This window comes from Bison bison, unplaced genomic scaffold (genome assembly GCF_000754665.1).
Source record: "Bison bison bison isolate TAMUID 2011002044 unplaced genomic scaffold, Bison_UMD1.0 scf7180017864273, whole genome shotgun sequence".
In the NCBI taxonomy this organism is placed as follows: Eukaryota; Metazoa; Chordata; class Mammalia; order Artiodactyla; family Bovidae; genus Bison; species Bison bison.
In genome coordinates this window covers 1,351,408-1,372,832 of record NW_011494845.1, presented here as the reverse complement: position 1 = coordinate 1,372,832, position 21,425 = coordinate 1,351,408, and positions in this window count along the sequence as shown.

Here is a 21,425-nt window from a genome sequence, read left to right as displayed (position 1 = left end):
GGGCTCGCAATCTGCGAGTTTTAAATTGTTTATTTATTTTTTCTCCCTGTTATGTTGCCCTCTGTGCTTCCAAAGCTCGGCACAGATTCGGCAGTGAGAAGGTTTCCTGATGTTTGGAAACTTCTCTCTTTTTAAGATTCCCTTCCCGGGACGGAACTCCGTCCCTCCCTCTTTTGTCTCTTTTTTTTTGTTTTTAATATTTTTTCCTACCTCCTTTCGAAGAGTTGGGTTGCTTTTCTGGGTGCCTGATGTCCTCTGCCGGCATTCAGAAGTTGTTTTGTGGAATTTACTTGACGTTTAAATGCTCTTTTGCTGAATTTGTGGGGGAGAAAGTGTTCTCCCCGTCCTACTCCTCCGCCATCTTCCCAAATTTGTTTTTAATTATAAATTAGCTTCAAGTTTTTTTGCACAATCTTTTTGTTTGTTTGTTTTGGCTTCTGCCATGAGGTATGTGGGGCTTCCCTGGTGGCTCAATGGTAAAGAATCTCCTGCAATAAGGGAGATGCAGGTTCAATCTCTAGGTCTGGAAGATTCCATGGAGAAGGAAATGGCACCCCACTTCAGTATTCTTGCCTGGGAAATCCCATGGTCAGAGCCTGGCGGGCTATAGTCCAAGGGATCGCAAGATTAGGACATGACTTAGCGACCAAATCACCACCACATGGCATGTGGGATCCTTAATTCCCTGACCAGAGAGCAAACTCATGCCCCTGCAGTGGAAGCAGAGGGTCTTAATCAGTGGACTGCCAGGGCAGTTCCACCAATTTCTTTTTTTAAGCCCACTCATTTCAGCTAAGGATGGCAAATACAAATTATTGCTCTACAGTGTGATATATACACACACATATAATATTATATATTATTGTGAGATATAATGTGAGCACTAATGTAAGAGTTTACTTGGCTTGTCTTATAGAGGTAGCAGTTGGGGTAATATTTCCATAAGATTTGATTTCTGAACAACTTTTCTTAGCAATTAAATTTAGTGTCTTTTGGACCTAGTTTTTCTGGTTTCATAATCCAATGTCCAAGACTGTCTAGCTGCTTGACTAGGTTAACTGCATCACATCTAAGTGCCTTAGCTTCTTTGTTTGTTCAACAAATGACTGAATAGTATCAAGTATCATGTTCAGAGTATCAAGTTAATGCGTGCAAAAGTGGTATCAGGCATAGAATTCATTCAATAAGTATTGGTTTTTATTAATACCCTTAAGAATAAGTGCCTTGAAAGAGACACGTATGTAAAGAACAGACTTTTGGACTCTGTGGGAGAAGGCAAGGGTGGAATGATTTGAGAGAATAGCATTGAAACATGTATATTACCATATGTGAAACAGATCGCCAGTCCAGGTTCGATGCATCAGACATGGTGCTCAGGGCTGGTGCACTGGGATGACCCTGAGGGATGGGATGGGAAGGGAGGTGGGTTCCAAATGGGGAAGACATGTACACCCATGGCTGATTTATGTGAATGTATGGCAAAACCCACCACAATATTGTAAAGTAATTAGCCTCCAATTAAAATAAATACATTTTAAAAAAAGAAGATAAAAAAATATAAGTGCTTTGATATATGCCGATTTCGTTAGTTAGTTCAAGAAGCATTGAACCAGGAGCCTACTCTTTTAGGCACTGCTCTAAGCCTTGGCTGCACAGTAGTGAGCAGGAGTCAAAATCCCTCTTCTCATTCAGAGATCTCATTCCTGAGATCAAGTGGGTTCATCTGCCATTTAAGGGTGTGGGCTGAAATAAGGATATGCAAGGTGAGAACTGTGAGTTAAGTTTTATTTAGGGCAAAATGAAAACTATAGCCAGGGAGACAGCATTTCAGATGGCTCTGAGGAAATGCTCCAGATCAGTAGGGTGGAAGGGGAGTATTATATAAAATTTTAGTGAAGGGGGGTACTTACAGTCCAGCACACATTTTGGAAAAGGCTGGCTGCTAGTCAGGAGATGGTTGCTACTAGTTACAAGGAGCAGATGTCTCCTGTCCATTAATGATTTTAGTGCTTTTCTAGATATGAGAAGATGCAAGAAGTTTGTGTTTATAAAATATTTTCCTGAAAATCTCTAACTACCTAAAGGTTTATTCTGCCAGTTTTTCCCAGGGCAGAGAGTACCCCATTCCTTATGTCCACCCTGAACTCTTTTCAGGGTGTGTAAGGTCAGCGACTGCAGTGGCTAGCAACCTAATGCTTGAAGAGGCAGATGGCAAGTAATTTATAGTTAGCAGGCACTGGGAATGGTTGTCTTAACATTTCAGACTTCTAAAATGAGCAAAATACAAAGATGGCTGTAAGGGAGATAGGATTTACTATACTTTCTGACAATCTTGTTCTGCTCCAAAGGAAAGGTTAAGGCAAAAGAAATGAAAATTAGAAGCAAATCTACCTTCTGCAAAGGAATTTGTTACGTGATGTAATGTGAAGGGTACTGGTGAAAGGCTTCAGGCTTCCAAATCTTTCTTTAACCATGCTGTGCTGTGCTGTGCTTAGTCTCTCAGTCATGTCCAACTCTATGTGGCAGACCAAAAAATGTTGCTTGCCATTTCAGTAAACAAAGAATGTTGCCTGCTATCAAGCCATTAACCACTGCAGCTGCCCCCTAATGCTGCATCCTGAGGGGATTCAGGATGGAAAGAAACAGGATACTGGCCCTAGATAGATAAGATGCATTTCAAAAGAATAATTTCAATGAGCCCAGACTCCTGTGTCTTCCTATGCATAGAAAAGTGATAAACTCACTAATTTGAGATGTCTGTTTTTTGTGATTGGCAGAAATCTTTTGATGTCCACTGCATTTTGTTTTTTCTTTCAGCAAAACTCTTACCCCTTTAGAGCAGTTATTTGGAGTTATCTGAGTGGCTAGGCTATGTCTCAGGCTATAGTCCTCAGGAAGTTTCTTGACTAAAACATAATTTGCAGCTTCAGTTGACAATATTTTCATTATTAGAACTTCCCTGGTTTGGGATACAAGATTGTGACTCTTGGAACTCATTTATAGCACACAAATTTTTCTGCAAAGAATGAAAAAAATTGTCACAATTGTCTATTCGAGCACTGTAAAAATCAATCTATCAGATATGAGCAAGCTTGTCACCTAGGAAAATACTGGGAGCAACAGGAGAAACAATTAGCATCAAAGAGTGAAAGAAAGGGTAATTTTTCCTAGGGATGGGAAGACCCTTGGCAAATAGTGCGATGCTTCACTTTCAGGCCCACCACCTGGGTAGCCTGGGGTGAGCCTGAAGGCTCAGGTATCTAGGGAGCAAGGGATGGGTGAGTGAGGGACTTCCCTGGCGGTCCAGTGGCTAGGACTCCATATTCCTAACGCAGGGGACCTCTCTTCAACACCTGGTTGGGGAACTATATCCCACATGCTGCAACTGAAAGTTAGTATGCTGCAACTGAAGATCCCGCATGCCACAACTAAGACCCAGCATAACCAAATAAGTAGATAAAAATAAATAATAATAAAGAATGGTGAGTGGCACTCCACACTCCCACTCTTCAAAATGCGGTAAAACGAGACAAGAAAACATATTTCTCTATTCTGTTTAAGAGAAAGATGATCTATGGCCTTGGTAAAGTCATTTAACTTCTCTGAGCCTCAGTGTCTTTCTCTGTAAAACGAAAATGTCAATACCTCTCTTGCTGTCATAAGGATCGAATGAGATGATATATGTAGAACTTAGCTCATATAATGGATGCACAGTATATGAAATAATAATGACAAAGATAATAGTTATTTTATTATTGTCATTATCTTAGAATATAAATGCCCATAAGACAGGAAGAGAAGAAGTGCTCATTTTCATGTCATTATACTATCTAATAGAGAACAACATGGAGTCAGTCAGGGGTTTAAACACAATATACATATATATATATATATGGTTTAAAAACCAGTGGGTGAATATGTGAATGTGAATGTCTACATAATGCCAAGCACTGTGCAGGATAACAATGGAATGCATGTCAAATATGAAGTGACTATCACTCTCAACTGATTTGCTGTCTAGATGTGAGAGAGCAATCACATGAACAAAATTTAGAGATGGGTCAGTGTAAGCAGAGGTCTAAGGCAAGTTTTTTCAAGAACAGAAAATAATTGATCTGGGTGTTAAAGAATGGAAAGAATTTGGATGAAAACAAAAGCTAAAGGAGGATTGTTCCTGCTGAGAACAGAGAATTCGGAACAATTGACGGTATGTATAGGAAAGCAGTCAAGTGAAAGTGTTAGTCGCCCAGCCATGTCTGAGTCTTTGCAACCCCATGGATTGTAGCCCTCCAGGCTCCTCTGTCCATGGGATTCTTCAGGCAAGAATACTGGAGAGGGTAGCCATTCCCTTCTCTAGGAGAATCTTCCCTACCCAGGGATCAAACCTGGGTCTTCTGCAATAAAAGTAGATTCTTACCATCTGAGCCACCAGGGAAGTCCATAGGAAATCAGTTAACAGGTAACATAAATCCAGAATGAAGATTCATAAAAATGAAATTTAAGGTCCTTAGTTTTGGGGGAATAGGAAATAGTGGCAAAGGGTTAACAATGATTGGAGTCATTGGTTACTCAGACCCTAAGAAATGAGCCACAGCAAAGATGGTTCTGTTTTCCCATCAATACATCTCATCACTTAATTTCAAAATAATCATTTTCAATGGAAAAAATGGACTGTGAAAAAGAGTGATTACATAATTGGCAACATAATAGTTGCCTTTACTTTTTTTTTTCTCTACTCTTGCATTGTTTTCCAAATAGAGTTGGCAAATGCAAATTACAAACACATGCATTTCATAAACATCCAACAACCTCCAGGGCAGCTCAAAGCCAAATGTAGAGCCAAGAGTCTGGCAAATAAAATATGATATCATCTCTCAGAACAGCTAATAAAAGGCCCCAAATTTGTCATATACACATTGCTAAATCACTTCAGTCGTGTCCGACTCTATGCGACCCCATAGACGGCAACCCACCAGGCTCCCCCGTCCCTGGGATTCTCTAGGCAAGAACACTGGAGTGGGTTGCCATATACACATTACTATATATAAAATAGGTAACTAATAAGAACCTATCATATAGCACTGGGAACTCTACAGTCTGCAATGATCTATATGGGAAAAGAATCTAAAAGTGAGTGAATGTATGTATATGTATAACTGATTCACTTTGCTGTACTGAAGAAACTATCACAGCATTGTAAATCAACTATACTCCAATGAATTTTTTTTAAGCTCCCAGTTGCTTCTTTTTTTTATTATTTTTTTTTGTAAATTAATTTATTTATTTTAATTGGAGGCTAATTACTTTACAGTTTTGTAGTAGTTTTTGCCATACATTGACATGAATCAGCCATGGGCGTGCGTGTGTTCCCCATCCTGAGCCCCCCTCTCACCTTTCTCCCCATCCCATCCCTCAGGGTCATCCCAGTGCACCAGCCCTGAGCTCCATGTCTCGGGCATCAAACCTGGACTGGTGAGCTGTTTCACATATGGTAATATACATGTTTCAATGCTATTCTGTCAAATCATCCCACCCTCGCCTTCTCCCACAGAGTCCAAAAGTCTGTTCTTTTCATCTGTGTCTCTTTTGCTGTCTTGCATATAGGGTCATTGTTACCATCTTTCTAAATTCCATATATATGCGTTAATATACTGTATTGGTGTTTTTCCTTCTGGCTTACTTCACTCTGTATAATAGGCTCCAGTTTCATCCACCTCATTAGAACTCATTCAAATGCATTCTTTTTAATAGCTGAGTAATATTCCATTGTGTATATGTATCACAGCTGTCTTATCCATTCATCTGCTGATGGACATCTAGGTTGCTTCCATGTCCTAGCTATTGTAAACAGTGCTGCGATGAAGACTGGGGTACACATGTCTCTTTCAATTCTGGTTTCCTTGGTGTGTATGCCCAGCAGTGGGATTGCTGGGTTGTATGGCAGTTCATTTTTTAAGGAATCTCCACACGGTTCTCCATAGTGGCTGTACTAGTTTGCATTCCCACCAACAGGTAAGAGGGTTCCCTTTTCTCCACACCCTCTCCAGCATTTATTGTTTGTAGACATTTTGATAGTAGCTATTCTGACTGGCATGAGATGGTATCTCATTGTGGTTTTGATTTGCATTTCTTTGATAATGAGTGATGTTGAGCATTTTTCCTGTGTTTGTTAGCCATCTGTATGTCTTCTCTGGAGAAATGTCTGTTTAGTTCTTTGGCCCAAGCAGCTCATGCTTCTTTTCTTAAGACTGCATGCTTTTACATTGTGACTACCCGCTCTGAAATTAAAGGAAGTTAGGCTTCCTATCTGTGAATGATTTGTCCTTCCATAGGCAGCCTGGAGACCCTGAGTCCACAGAAGCTAAGACCTACAATTAGTGAGAAAAATTGCTTAAATGAGATAGAGAATGAACCCATCACAGGCCCTTCTGGCTCAAGGAAGGGCAATCATTATCAGTAGCTCTTACTAATGTGCTCAGGAATCAGAATCATTCATTGGAAAGACAAAGGCATCTATCAACAGTGGAATTGTAGACAGAACTAATTTGGCTTTATCATCAGCAATAAACAGCTCTGTTTATGTTGCTGTAGCCTCTTGGTTTAGAAATAGAATTAAAGTAAATACTAAAGAAACTTGCTTAGAATTCTTTTTTTTTTTTTTTTTGGATTATCTGATCTGTTACTACAAATACATAACAATGTATTAAAATGCTAGTCAAAGCACAGACAAGAAATTAGAGTAAATGACACAAAAGTTTCTTCTATATTATGGAAAGAATTAAGCATTTCAAAATTCAAAACAGACTTCATCCTTTAATACTTAGTTTAATTTAAGACTCAATATCATTCATTGTAAGAATAGGAAACATAATCTTTTAATGGGATATGGGGGTTGTAAGTATGTGAGGGGGCGTGGCTGGACATAAGCATGGACATTTTTCTAACCATTGAGGTTTTCATAAAATTGTCATTCACCTAATTCATTCTTGAACTGCATGAAGGATCCCATACTATATTATTTTCCCTGGAGAGTAAAGACTAATTTCCTCTTCATTTATAGTCAACAAATAATCACTGAGCCAGAGGCAATGCATTATTTGGAGGATTTTGCATAACTTGAAATATTTTAGGAGTTTCTGTTGATTCCCATTAAGCAGAAATCTGCAGAAGTGAGTTACCCTGTGGCTAGACATACTAATAGACATTTCAGTTCCTGGGATTCTGTCCAGGCTTTCTCCACAGCCTATTGCCCTGGTACAGACCACCCTATTCCTATCACCTTGAACCCTTGATATTTGATTAAATATTTTTATGATCTTAGATTTCTTAATAACTGAATCACTGGCAATGTATCCACAATGGATTGAGAGACAGTGATTCTGCTGGTAGATAGAGAAGCTGATAGTGTCCTTAAAATTTAAAACCAAGTGGGACTCTGTGATGGTCTTGGGCGTGAACCTCCATGACCCTCCCTGGATTCCAAGAGGACAGATTCAAAACCCAGGAAGGGCGGGGATGCAGAAACTAGGGAGGGGCTGCCAGGAAACAGTAGTGCAGCCTTGGGGTAGGATCCTGAGTCCACCTCAAGTGATACACTTAACAATGTCTTTAAGCTCTTAACAATAAAGTACAGAAATGGTTGGACCTAACAAAAGCAGAAGATACTAAGAAGAGATGGCAAGAATACACAGAAGTATACAAAAAAGATCTTCATGACCCAGATAATCATGATGGTGTGATCATTCACCTAGAGCCAGACATCCTGGAATGTGAAGTCAAGTGGGCCTTAGGTAGTGTCACTACGAACAAAGCTAGTGGAGGTGATGGAATTCCAGTTGAGCTATCTCAAATCCTGGAAGATGATGCTGTGAAAGTGCTGCACGCTTTAACCTCTGAGCCACCCGGGAAGCCCACTCAATATGCCAGCAAATTTGGAAATCTCAGCAGTGGCCACAGGACTAGAAAAGGTCAGTTTTCATTCCAAATCTCAAAGAAAGTCAATGCCAAGGAATGCTTAAACTACAGCACAATTGCAGTCATCTCACATGCTAGCAAAGTAATGCTCAAAATTCTCCAAGCCAGGCTTCAACAGTATGTGAACCATTAACTTCCAGATGTTCAAGTTGGATTTAGAAAAAGCAAAGGAACCAGATATCAAAATTGCCAACATCTATTGGATCATCAAAAAAGCAAGAGTTTCAGGAAAACATCTACTTCTGCTTTATTGACTATGCCAAAGTGTTTGACTGTGTGGATCACAGCAAACTGTGGAAAACTCTTTAAGAGATGGCAATACCAAACCACCTGACCTACCTCTTGGAAAATCTGTATGCAGGTTAGGATGCAACAGTTAGAACTGGTCATGGAACAACACACTGGTTCCAAATCGGGAAAGGAGTACGTCAAGGCTGTATATTGTCAGCCTGCTTATTTAACTTATATGCGGAGTACATCATGAGAAACCCTGGGCTGGAAGAAGCACAAGCTGGAATCAAGATTGCTGGGAGAAATATCAATAACCTCAGATATGCAGATGACACCACCCTTATGGCAGAAAGTGAAGAAGAACTAAAGAGCCTCTTGATGAAAGTGAAAGAGTAGAGTGAAAAAGTAGGCTTAAAACTCAACATACAGAACACAAAGATCATGGCATCCGGTCCCATCACTTTATGGCAAATAGATGGGGAAACAGTGGAAACAATGGCTGACTTTATTTTGGGGGGCTCCAAAATCACTGCATATGATGACTACAGCCATGAAATTAAAAGAAACTTGCTCCTTGAAGGAAAAGTTATGACCAAACTAGATAGCATATTAAAAAGCAGAGACATTACTTTGCCAACAAAGGTCTATCTAGTCAAAGCTATGGTTTTTCCAGTAGTCATGCATGGATGTGAGAGTTGGACTATAAAGAAAGCTGAGTCCTGAGGAATTGATGCTTTTGAACTGTGGTGCTGGAGAAGGTTCTTGAGAGTCCCTTGGACAGAAAGGAGATCCAACCAGTCCATCCTAAAGGAAATCAGTCCTGAATATTCATTGGAAGGACTGATGCTAAAGCTGAAACTCCAATATTTTTGCCACCTGATGTGAAGAACTAATTCATTTGAAAAGACCCTGATGCTGGGGCAAGATTGAAGGCAGAGGAAAAGGGGATGACAGAGGATGAGATGGTTGGATGGTATCACTGACTGTATGGAAATGAGTTTGGGTAAACTCCAGGAGTTGGAGATGGGCAGGGAGGCCTGCCCTGCTGCAGTCCATGGGGTTGCAAAGACTGACAGGACTGAATGACTGAACTAAGCTCTTTAATATGTCAGCATTCTTGATGAAGAGAGACTACCTGAGGCTAAGGAAACCAGAGAAGCTCATCAAAAAGATTACTTGAGACCTGATTCCCTGCACACAGCCTAATCTTATCAGCAATCCCATCTTTGCACCATTGCTACAAATACATGTGTGGGTGGGTGCATGCTCAGTCATGTCCAATTCTTCGGGACCCCTTGAACTCCTCTGTCCATGGGATTTCCCACTCAAGAATACTGGGAAGTGTTAATCACTCAGTTGTGTCCAACTCTTTGCTAACCCATGCACTGTAGCCTGCCGGGTTCCTTTGCCCATGGAATTGTCCAGGCAAGAACAATGGAGTGGGTTGCCATTTCCTCCTCCAGGGTATCTTCCTGACCCAGAGGTCGAACCCAAATCTCCTGTGTCTCCTGCATTGGCAGTCAGATTCTTTAACACTGAGCCACCCGGAAGCCCAAAACTCCTCATCAAATCCTCTGGGTTGGGACATAGATTTTTGAGGCAGGAGCCCATTGAGCTCGCAAAGGAATAAAACTATTCTTTTCTCTTTCACTCAAAACTGTGTTTGGGATGAGGTTCAGCACCAATGCACAAAGGCTATGCTTTCAGCATGGGAATGAAAAGCATGACTGAAGATATGTAAGAAAGACAGGGAAAAAAAATGTTCTGGATAAACAACTGGTAAAAATAAAAGTGCTATAATCAGAAACACATAGAATACCTAATACGAAAATCTTGAGAGGGAGGGAGAGAAAGAGGGAGGGAGGGAGGTTGCAAGAGTGAGAGAAATGCATAAATAGAATTTCCTCTCCTCATCTTAAAAATTTATGTCAACTCTGATTTAGTTAGCATATGTTTCAATGTCTCCCTAGCAACAGTTTCTCATTGGTCACCCAGGCCCCTTGTGATTCTATGAAATCCAGGTCAAACTTATGTATAAACACAGAGCCCTACCACCACCCTCATGATAAGATAAGCAGAAACAGCTTAAGGGGACAGCAGTAAGAACAATTCCTTTTTCCAATTAGGGCCTAATGATCTTTCCTAAGGGGCTACCTTATCAAATACAGCCAGATAGAACCAATCTCTTCTTGCCAATTAAGCTCTCATTTTTTGAAGTAAGATCAATAAAGGCATTACAGAGTTATTGGTTGCCTCAAATATGAATATAAGCCTGCATAAACACAATCCTAAATTGCAGAGATACATCTGGAGAGAACATCCTGGGGCAAAATCTCCTGGGACCTCCTAAAGAGCCAAATTCAAAGTTAGCCAAGACTGGGGACTATCTCTGTTAAGACTTAGATGAAAGGAAGTTTTTAATCTTAAATTACAAATTCAACTGAAAGGAGATCCCACAGCATAAAATTAGGGATGGCATCATAGAAATTGTGGAGAACAATCTTAATATCATAATAGGTTGTTAAATTTAACTGAAAAGAAAAAGAAAACTATTATTCAAGAGAAAATTGAAAGGTTGCTTAGGATTTAGCACACCTTTTATCCATTCCTCATACGGGAGAATGCCTGAGCTGCTGTAGCTTCTACAAAGTGCTAAAGTATCTCTGATACTTTGAGTGAGGATTTTCCTGCCTGGTATGTATCTATACTATTATTTCTTCATTCGTTTACTCTCCCAAATGGCAGGCTCCACAGAGGAGTTTAAAATGAAAATATATCTTAAGGGAAGTGGTCCGATATTAAGTGAAATCTGACATTTCCTTTTATTGTGATGCATGATTTCTACTAGAACAGTGAGTGGCCCCAATTTACGCCAAGTGAAGCATTCCTTTTGGCATATCTGACTGTAGATGAGCATAAACTACACACTGCTGTGGTATTTGCTAAGTTTCCAAGGAAAAAAGAAACATCCTCTGTGGGAAGACACGCTCACTCTTCCCACTCCTACTGGAACATCTGGAATGGGAATTAAGAAGCTGACAAGATGGTATTAAAACTGGATTGCAGCACATCCTTGAGTTGCCAAATTCTCTTGCAAATGCATCTTCCCACAAAAATCCTATGCCACGGTAGCCTTAGGATCCAAAGTATGGGAATTATTATTTATTTTATTATTACTGTAGCACAGAGACAATGAAATGTGACACTGCTTCTTTTCCTAGGAACAGACAACAGGAACCAGACCTTAAAGTAGTTTCACTTTGTTTTGAATGGAACTTACTCATGGGACACAGAGAAACAAGCCGGCTGGAGTCCAAAGGTTAAACTGACCTGTTTTCAATTAAAGGACAACAGCGAAAGATCCTGTGTCCCAGAGTCAAGGAGGTTGTGGCCATTCCAAAGATATCCAGGTGGAAATGATCTTTACTTTTGCTTCTTTGTTATGAGTTGTAGTTCTGTTGGTTTCTGTCAGCTCAAAAAACACTCAACGTTTATTATGCTCCAAACAAGGCAAAAAGATTTGAGTAAATATTAACTCAGGGTCCTGCCCTTGCAGTGTTAACAAGGACTTCAGACTCACTCATTCATAAATTCACTACAACATGGTAAAATGTAGGAAAGGGCCAGAAAAGTGGCACTAAGTCTTGGATGGAGTTTGAAGCAGAAGGTGATCTCTGTCTCTCTTTTTTCTCTCTTAATTCACTTATTTTTAACTGAAGGACAATTACAATATTGTGTTGGCTTCTGCCACACACCAACACGGATCAGCCATAGGTATACATATGTCCCTTCCCTCTTGAGCCTTCATCTCACTTCCCACCCCATGCTTACTTTTAAGAAGCACTATAGGAAAGGCTGAAGTTGGATGTTAAGATCTGTAGGTTTTCTTCAGAGAATGTGTTCACTCATATCCTTGACATTTACTGAATGACTAATCTGTGTTCAAGTTGTCTCAAATTATAGTTATGAAGAAAGACAAATAAATGCTATTACACAACAAGGGAAGTGGTGGTGGTTTAGTAGCTAAGTCCTGTCCGACCCTTTTAACCCCAAGTACTGTAGCCCACCAGGCTCCTTTGCCCATGGGATTTCCCAGGTAAGAATATTGGAGTGAGTTGCCATTTCCTTCTCCAGGGTATCGTCCTAACCCAGGAATCAAACTCAGGTCTCCTGCATTGGAGGCAGATTCTTTACCACTGAGTCACCAGGGAAATCCTGGGTTGAACTGGCTCTTCAAAATTCATGTATTAAATTTGTATAATAAACCCTAGTACATCAAAATGTGACCTTCTATAGAGATAGAGTCTTTACAAAGATAATTAAATCAAATTAGATTATTAGAGTTGACTCTAATCCAATATGACTGGTTCATAAAAGGAAGACATTTGGGAACAGATACATGCATACAAGAAGACATGTGATATTAACATGAAGATGACCATCTCTTTAGTCAAGAGATATAGGTTCTTCACAGATTTGTCCTCAGAAAGAACCAACCCTACTGACACCTTCATTTCACACATTTAGCTTCCAGAACTGTGAGACAGTAAATTTCTGTTGAAGCCACTCAGTTTGTGGTGCTCTGTTACTATAGCACAAACAAACTAGTACAGAGGTTTATTGTAAACACCAAGGAAAGTACAAGAAAGTGCCAGAAATGACATTTTACATAAATTTGTGAAATCCAGTAACAATAAGATTTAATTTGCAAAGAACAGTGGTTAATCTATCTAACTAATCTTTATTAAGTATCTACTATATGAGATATTTCTTAGGCATTGTGGGTAAAGCTCAGAGTGATATGGACCCTCATGGAGTTTACAATCTGATGGAGAGAGACAAGCAATAAACAAAAGTTAAAATCAGAATTATTTCTGATTGAGATAAAACACTGAAAGAATAAAAAGGATAATATTATAGACTATAACCAAGGAGATATGTCTAGATAGTCTTGTCAGGAAACGACCATCCAAAGAGACAAAAAGAAGTGTTTGATATTTACTTTTAAAATCAGCAAAGTAAAGTTTAAAAGAGTTTCTTCCAGATAACCATCTGGTTTTATTTCAAATTCATGTGCTGAAAAATTCATTTGAATGCATCATTGGGAATTGCCCTTGTAATACCAGGGAATGACATTCCTCATAATACTTCTGGGGATTGTAATGTTTATAAAAATATTTGAGACACATGATGGTGAAGGATTGCAAAGGATTCTGGTCTCTCCCTAAAACAGATTTTGGGACACATCTCCCAAGAAACAGAGGGACAGGTAGACTCTAGGATCATTTTTGAAGTAACATAACAAAGTGAAAAACCTTCAGGAGAGCTAAAGAATTGGAACTCCAAAGTGTGTTTAAGATGAGGTGTTGGATGTTAGGGAACCTATAGTTAGGCCACATAATTTGCTTGGGTGAAAGATATCTCTTTATACCTATATCTCTTATCCATTTAACCTGAGTGGATTACTGTCTGCACCATCACTCCTAAGCGTCAAGTAAGCTATTGATCCAAACCAGGGTCAACAATGGTATATATGTACATCAGTGTAGCCCAAGAGCTGGGTGAACCAGTTATTTTAGTGATCTCAAATTGTTCAACAGAGCCTGGAGCTTTCCCCACCTCCAAACACTGGGCCCAGATAATAACATTAAAAAAAAAAAGTATTTTTGCTTCTTACAGAAAAGCAGTGCCTAGTGTGAAGTCTGTCATGGTTTTTTGGTTGGGCTCCGGGCTTACCTTGTGGTTCAGCTGGTGAAGAATCCGCCTGCAGTGCAGGAGACCTAGGTTCAATCTCTGGGTTGGAAGATCCCCTGGAGAAAGGAAAGGCTACCCACTCCAGTATTCTGGCCTGGAGAATTCCATAGACTGTATAGTCCATGGGGTCGCAAAGTGTTGGTCACGACTGAGCAACTTTCATTTTAGGGGATGCCTGAGGTAGAAAAATAAGCAGTAAGTGACTTGAATTACTCTACTAGAATACAACATTTTGCCTTGAGACTGTGGTGTGTTAGTCATTCAGTCATGTCTGACTGGAGAAGGCAATGGCACCCCACTCCAGTACTCTTGCCTGGAAAATCCCATGGATGGAAGAGCCTGGTAGGCTGCAGCCCATGGGGTCGCAAAGAGTTGGACACGACTGAGCGACTTCACTTTCACTTTTCACTTTCATGCATTGGAGAAGGAAATGGCAACCCACTCCAATGTTCTTGCCCGGAGAATCCCAGGGACGGCAGAGCCTGGTGGGCATGGGATCGCACAGAGTTGGATATGACTGAAGTGACTTAGCAGCAGCAGCAGCATGTCTGACTCTTTGTGATCCCATGGACTTTAGCCTGCCAGGCTTCTCTGACCATGGAATTCTTCCAGCAAGAATAGTGGAGTAGGTGCTATGTCCTCCTTCATGGGATCTTCCCAGCCCAGGGATCGAACCCAGTCTCCTGCATTGCAGGCAGATTCTTTACCATCTGAGCCATGAGAGAAGCCCTGCCTTGAGACGTCTCCCTCCCAAAACTCATCTAGAGGAGGATAAGCTAAAACCTAAACATTTTCCTACCTGAGAGGCATTAAGACTTATGACATTTGGTAATTACATGGTCCTCCAAGAGATGAGTTAGTATGACTAAGAACTAATTGGAAATATTGAGCATGAGAATATAATTTTAACTAAAAAAAAAAATTTCAAAAAATCTTCTTTGTATCTCTTTAATTTTTTAGTTTAGCCCAAGGGACAGCAGCAATAAGGAGTAGCTCTTTGTATGATGATGGCAGGGATGCAAAGGGAAAGAAGAAACCCAGGAGGTCTCTTAGGTCCTATTTTCAGAACTGATGCCCTATCAATTCAACCATATTTTATTGACTAGAATCAATCATGTGGCTGAATCCAAAATCAAGGACTTAGAGAGTCCTCTAGGCCTTTTTATGAGGAATTGTGACATTACATACAAAAGACATGAATAGAGAGATAAGTGAAAAATTGGAGCTGGTATTTCAATTTACCTCTAAGATTGTCACTAAATTTCTCAATAGATTCACTAAATATCAGAAGACAGTGAAAAATTTGTTCAAAGTGATGAAGGGAAAGAATATTAGCCTATAATTTTATACTACATTAAACTAATATTGATATACAAGTATAAACTAAATATATTTCTGGAATAAAGTCTTCGTAAGATTGAATATGCAAAATTCTTCTTAGAACATATTCTCTGAAGAGGTATACAGCAAGAGAAGAAATTACCCCAGGAGAACAATGAAGGGCTTAGGAGAAATATATTTACTAATATATTAGTAAATTATATTATTGTTTAAGAAAGCAAGGATCAACTATAAAACACGTATTCATAATCATTTAGAATTAAAGTTTAGTCCAGAGGTATGTGGTTAACCTCTCTATGATGGCAGAAATAGTCTATATTTGTGCTAACCAATATGCAGGCCACTAGTAACATGGAACCACTGATCACTTGAAATGTGACCAGGACAACATAGAATCTAAACTTTAAATTTTCCTTTATTAAATAATTTAAATATCTGTATGTGGTTAGTGGTTACTGTTTTGGACAAAACAGAAATTATATGGTAGTTGGAAGTGGGAGTAACACCAAGAGAATAAACTGAGGTGAGAACATTCTTTTAATACAGGAAGTGATATATGTATTGATTAGATTTAATATATTGAGACATAAATAGAAATATATGCACAGGGTTTAATAAGTAACCAAAAATGAAAGAGAATGTATTAAATGGAAATCCTTAGAGGAAAATTCTCCAATGGAAATAAGAAAAGTGGAAGCCAAATAAGTTTGACAAATAGAAAACATTAAGAACCAAGATGCAGAAATAAGTATAATTCAGTTCAGTTCAGTTGCTCCGTCATGTCTGACTCTTTGCGACCCCATGGGCTGTAGCAGGTCAGGCCTCCCTATCCATCGCCAACTGCTGGAGTTTACTCAAACTCATGTCCATTGAGTCGGTGATGCCATCCAGCCATCTCATCCTCCATTGTCCCCTTCTCCTCCCGCCTTCAATCTTTCCCAGCATCAGGGTCTTTTCCAATGAGTCAGTTCTTCGCATCGGGTCGCCAAAGTATTGGAGTTTCAGCTTTAGCATCAGCCCTTCCAATGAATATTCAGGACTGATTTCCTTTAGGACAGACTGATTGGATCCCCTTGCAGTCCAATGGACCCTCAAGAGTCTTCTCCAAAACCACAGTTCAAAAGGAGCAATTCTTCATCTCTCAGCTGTCTTTATAGTCCAACTTTCACATCCATACACAACTACTAGACAAATCATAGCTTTGACTAGACAGATCTTTGTTGGCAAAGTAATGTCTCTGCTTTTTAATATGCTGTCTAGGTTGGTCATAACCTTTCTTCCAAGAAACGTCTTTTAATTTCATGGCTGCAGTTATCATCTGGAGTGATTTTGGAGCCCTCCCACATAAAGTCTGTATCTGTTTCAACTGTTTCCTCATCTGTTTGTCATGAGGTGATGGGAGTGGATGCCATGATCTTAAGTTTTCTGAATGTTGAGCTTTAAGCCAACTTTTTCACTGTCTCACTTTCATCAAGAGGCTCTTTAGTTCTTCTTCGCTTTCTGCCCTAAGGGTGGTGTCATCTGCATATCTGAGGTAATTGATATTTCTCCTGGCAATATAACAGTTATTATAATAATTTTAAGAAGCCAAATGATCACAAAAAAATTCAGATTGGAAATTGAGCATATGATTTTCAAAATAAAGGAAATATAAATATTGACAAAAAGAGGATGGAAAAAATTAACAGTATTGTAGTCCTTTCATTCAAATAAAGATTTTTAATACAAAAATATTTAGGGAATAATTTTAACTTCAGCCCTAATAAAGAAATAATCCTTATATTCTTAAATTTCAATAAGTATTTGTCACTCTTTCTAGCTTCCTAGTCTCTGAATTTCCTTCCTATGTCTGACTAATCTCCTACTGTATGGCACAGAGCCACCCAAATATAGAAGCATAAGATGCCAGATGCTTACTCTTCAATCTTTCCTGGAGCTCTGCTTACTCATACACTTGCATTAGGCTTTGACTGAGAAGGTAACGATGCAAAGATGCAGGGCCTCTGGGATGCATAGTGGAGATGGTAGCAGAGGTCATATCAGGTCTTGAGAGGCAATTCTGGCAGTTTCTACTCTGTACAGCGTTGCCTGAATGATCAAGATCTGTTTCAAGATATGGTGGTGCTTGGAGGAAATTTTCTTAACTCTGTATCCTCAAACCTGGTTCTCTGCCTTCCCTCTTCCCTTTCCCTTCACCTCCTCTCATCACTCCCACATTAAAATTCTATGAACTATTTAACACCCTCTAAATAAAATATTTTATGCTTAAATTAGTCATGGTTGGCTTCTGATTCTTTCAACCAAGAGCTCCATTTGATGTAAGGTCTTTAATGATAACCAGATTAGACAACTTACTTTCTTTTGCTATTTCAAGGAGCAGATATGGACTGTATTTTATGTCCTGTGTCTGGGTGAGAGGCAAGGGAAGATTTCATGACAACCACATCTATTTTAAAATGGGTCTCTTCTCCAATGGCTAATTTGCTCATATTTTTTTTTCAGAGAAGTGAATATTCACCAAAGCCCCCTATTGCAGATAGCAAAGAAAATTCAGTTCAAGAGGAAATTTCTTAACAACTTAGAAAGTTCTCTTTATTCAACAAGGATATTTTGATGAGCATTTTTTAACCCTTTCAAAATCAATAGAAAATGGTTACATTTACATTTTTGTAGTCTCTGATTTTATAATAGATTTTAGTGATGATAACTTTCCTCAGTCAAGTAGCCACTTGAGTACTTACCTCTGATACTTTAAAATACCGTACTAGGTATTACCTACCATTACATATCATTATCTACCTACTTACCTAAAGATTACCTATCTTTAAAATCTGTCATTTCATTCATTTATTTTCTAAATGGTGAAAGCACCATTTAGAGAGCCTGTTCATAGGAAATCAATGAAAATTAAGTAAGAGGGAATTTTAATTACACTGATTTCCTCCTACACCTATTTAATAAAGAAAGAAATTGCATAAATCACTTGACTTTACCAGGCCCCTGAAAACTGAAAATACATAAAAACAAAAATGGGATAAGATTGAAATGAATAACGGCTTCAGTCAGTTTAGTTGCTCAGTCATTAACAACTCTTTGCGACCCCATGGACTGCAGCACGCCAGGCCTCTCTGTCCATCACCAGCTTCCAGAGCTTGTGCAAACTCATGTCCATTGACGTAGTGATGCCATCCAACCATCTCATCCTCTGTCATCCCCTTTTCCTCCTGCTTTCAATCTTTCCCAGCATCAGGGTCTTCTCTGAGTCAGCTGTTCACATCAGGTGGCCAAAATATTGGAGCTTCAGCTTCATCAACAGTCGTTACAATGAATATTCAGGACTGATTTCCTTTAGGATTGACTGATTTGATCTCCTTGCAGTCCAAGGGACTCTCAAGAGTCTTCTCCAACACCACAGTTCAAAGGCATCAGTTCTTAGGTGTTCAGTTTTCTTTATAATCCAACTCTCGCATCCATACATAACTACTGGAAAAACCATAGCTTTGACTAGACAGACCTTTGTTGGCAAAGTAACGTCTCTGCTTTTTAATATGCTATCTAGGTTGGTTATAACTTTTCTTCCAAGGAGCAAGTGTCTTTTAATTCCTTGACTTAATTCGCTATTAATTTAACCATGTAAACTTATGATACTGACACTAACAAAAGCTACTGTTGTTGTCCAGTGTTGGTGAAGGTGTGGGGGCATAGTGCCTCCTGTATGGTGTTGGTGAGGGGGCTAAGTTTTTCCACTGTTATGGATAGTGAATGTTATTGCCAATTAATTTAAGATATTTGGAATTTCTGATCAGGCTTCCCTAGTGGCTCAGACTTCCCTTGTGACTCAACTGGTAAAGAATCAGCCTGCAATGCGAGAGACCTGGGTTCAATCCTGGTTTGGGAAGATCCCCTGAAGAAGGGAAAGGCTACCCACTCCAGTATTCTGGCCTGGAGAATTCCGACTCTGTCGTCCATGGGATTGCCAAGTCAGACACGACTGAGTGACTTGTGTTTCACACCCTCGTGGCCCAGTCGGTAAAGAATCTGCCTGCAGTGCAGGAGACTTGGTTTCCATATCTGGGTTGGGAAGATTCCCTGGAAGAGGGCAAGGCAACCCACTCTAGTATCCTTGCCTGGAGAATCCCCAAGGACAGAGCAGACTGGCAGGCTACCGTCCATGGGGTTGCAAAGTGTAGGACACGACAGGAGCTGTGGCTGTGCGGGTGCAGGAGGGCTGAGAGAAGCTACTCCACATTCAAGGTCAGGAGGGGCGGCCGTGAGGAGATACCCCTCATCCAAGGTAAAGAGCAGCGGCTGCGCTTTGTTGGAGCAGCCATGAAAAGATACCCCACGTCCAAGGTAAGAGAAACCCAAGTAAGATGGTAGGTGTTGCCAGAGGGCATCACAGGGCAGAACACTGAAACCATAATCACAGAAAACTAGCCAATCTGATCACACGGACCACAGCCTTGTCTAACTCAATGAAACTAAGCCATGCCTTGTGGGGCCACCCAAGATGGGCAGGTCATGGTGGAAAGGTCTGACAGAATGTGATCCACTGGAGAAGGGAATGACAAACCACTTCAGTATTCTTGCCTCGAGAACCCCATAAACAGTATGAAAAGGCAAAAATGTAGGACACTGAAAAATTAACTCCCCAGGTTGGTAGGTGCCCAATATACTACTGGAGATCAGTGGAAAAATACCTCAACAAAGAATGGAGGGATGGAACCAAAGCAAAAACAACACGCAGTTGTGGATGCGACTGGTGATAGAAGCAGGGTCCAATGCTGTAAAGAGCAATATTGCATAGGAACCTGGAATGTTAGGTCCATGAATCAGGGCAAATTGGAAGTAGTCAAACAAGAGATGGCAAGAGTGAACGTCAACATTCTAGGAATCAGCGAACTAAAATGGACTGGAATGGGTGAATTTAACTCAGATGGCCATTATATCTACTACTGCGGGCAGGAATCCCTCAGAAGAAATGGACTAACCATCATGGTTAACAAAAGAGTCCGAAATGCAGTACTTGGATGCAATCTCAAAAACGACAGAATAATCTCTATTCGTTTCCAAGGCAAACCATTCAATATCAAGGTAATCCAAGCCTATGCACCAACCAGTAATGCTGAAGAAGCTGAAGTTCTATGAAGACCTACAAGACCTTTTAGAACTAACACTGAAGAAAGATGTCCTTTTCATTATAGGGACTGGAATGCAAAAGTAGGAAGTCAAGAAACACCTGGAATCACAGGCAAATTTGGCCTTGGAGAAGAAGCAGGAAAGAAGCAGGGCAAAGGCGAATAGAGTTTTGCCAAGAGAATAGCAAGGAGAGATAAGAAAGCCTTCCTCAGCAATCAATGCAAAGAAATAGAGGAAAACAACAGAATGGGAAAGACTAGAGATCTCTTCAAGAAAATTAAAGATGCCAAGGGAACACTTCATACAAAAATGGGCTCGATAAAGGACAGAAATGGTATGGACTTACAGAAGCAGAAGATATTAAGAAAAGGTGGCAAGAACACACAGAAGAACTGTACAAAAAAGGTCTTCATGACCCAGATAATCACGATGGTGTGATCACTCATCTAGAGCCAGATATCCTGGAATGTGAAGTCAAGTAGGCCTTAGAAAGCATCACTACAAAGAAAGCTAGTGGAGGTGATGGAATCCCAGTTGAGCTATTTCAAATCTTGAAAAATAATGCTGTGAAAGTGCTGCACTCAATATGCCAGCAAATTTGGAAAACTCAGCAGTGGCCACAAGACTGGAAAAGGTCAGTTTTCATTCCAATCCCAAAGAAAGGCAATGCCAAAGAATGCTCAAGCTACCACACAATTGCACTCATCTCACATGCTAGTAAAGTAATGTTCAAAATTCTCCAAGCCAGGCTCTGCAATACGTGAACCATGAACTTCCTGATGTTCAAGCTGGTTTTGGAAAAGGTAGAGGAAGCAGAGATCAAATTGTCAACATCCACTGGATCGTGGAAAAAGCAAGAGAGTTCCAGAAAAACATCTATTTCTGTTTTATTGACTATGCCAAAGCCTTTGACTGTGTGGATCACAATGAACTGTGGAAAATTCTGAAAGAGATGGGAATACCAGACCACCTGACCTGCCTCTTGA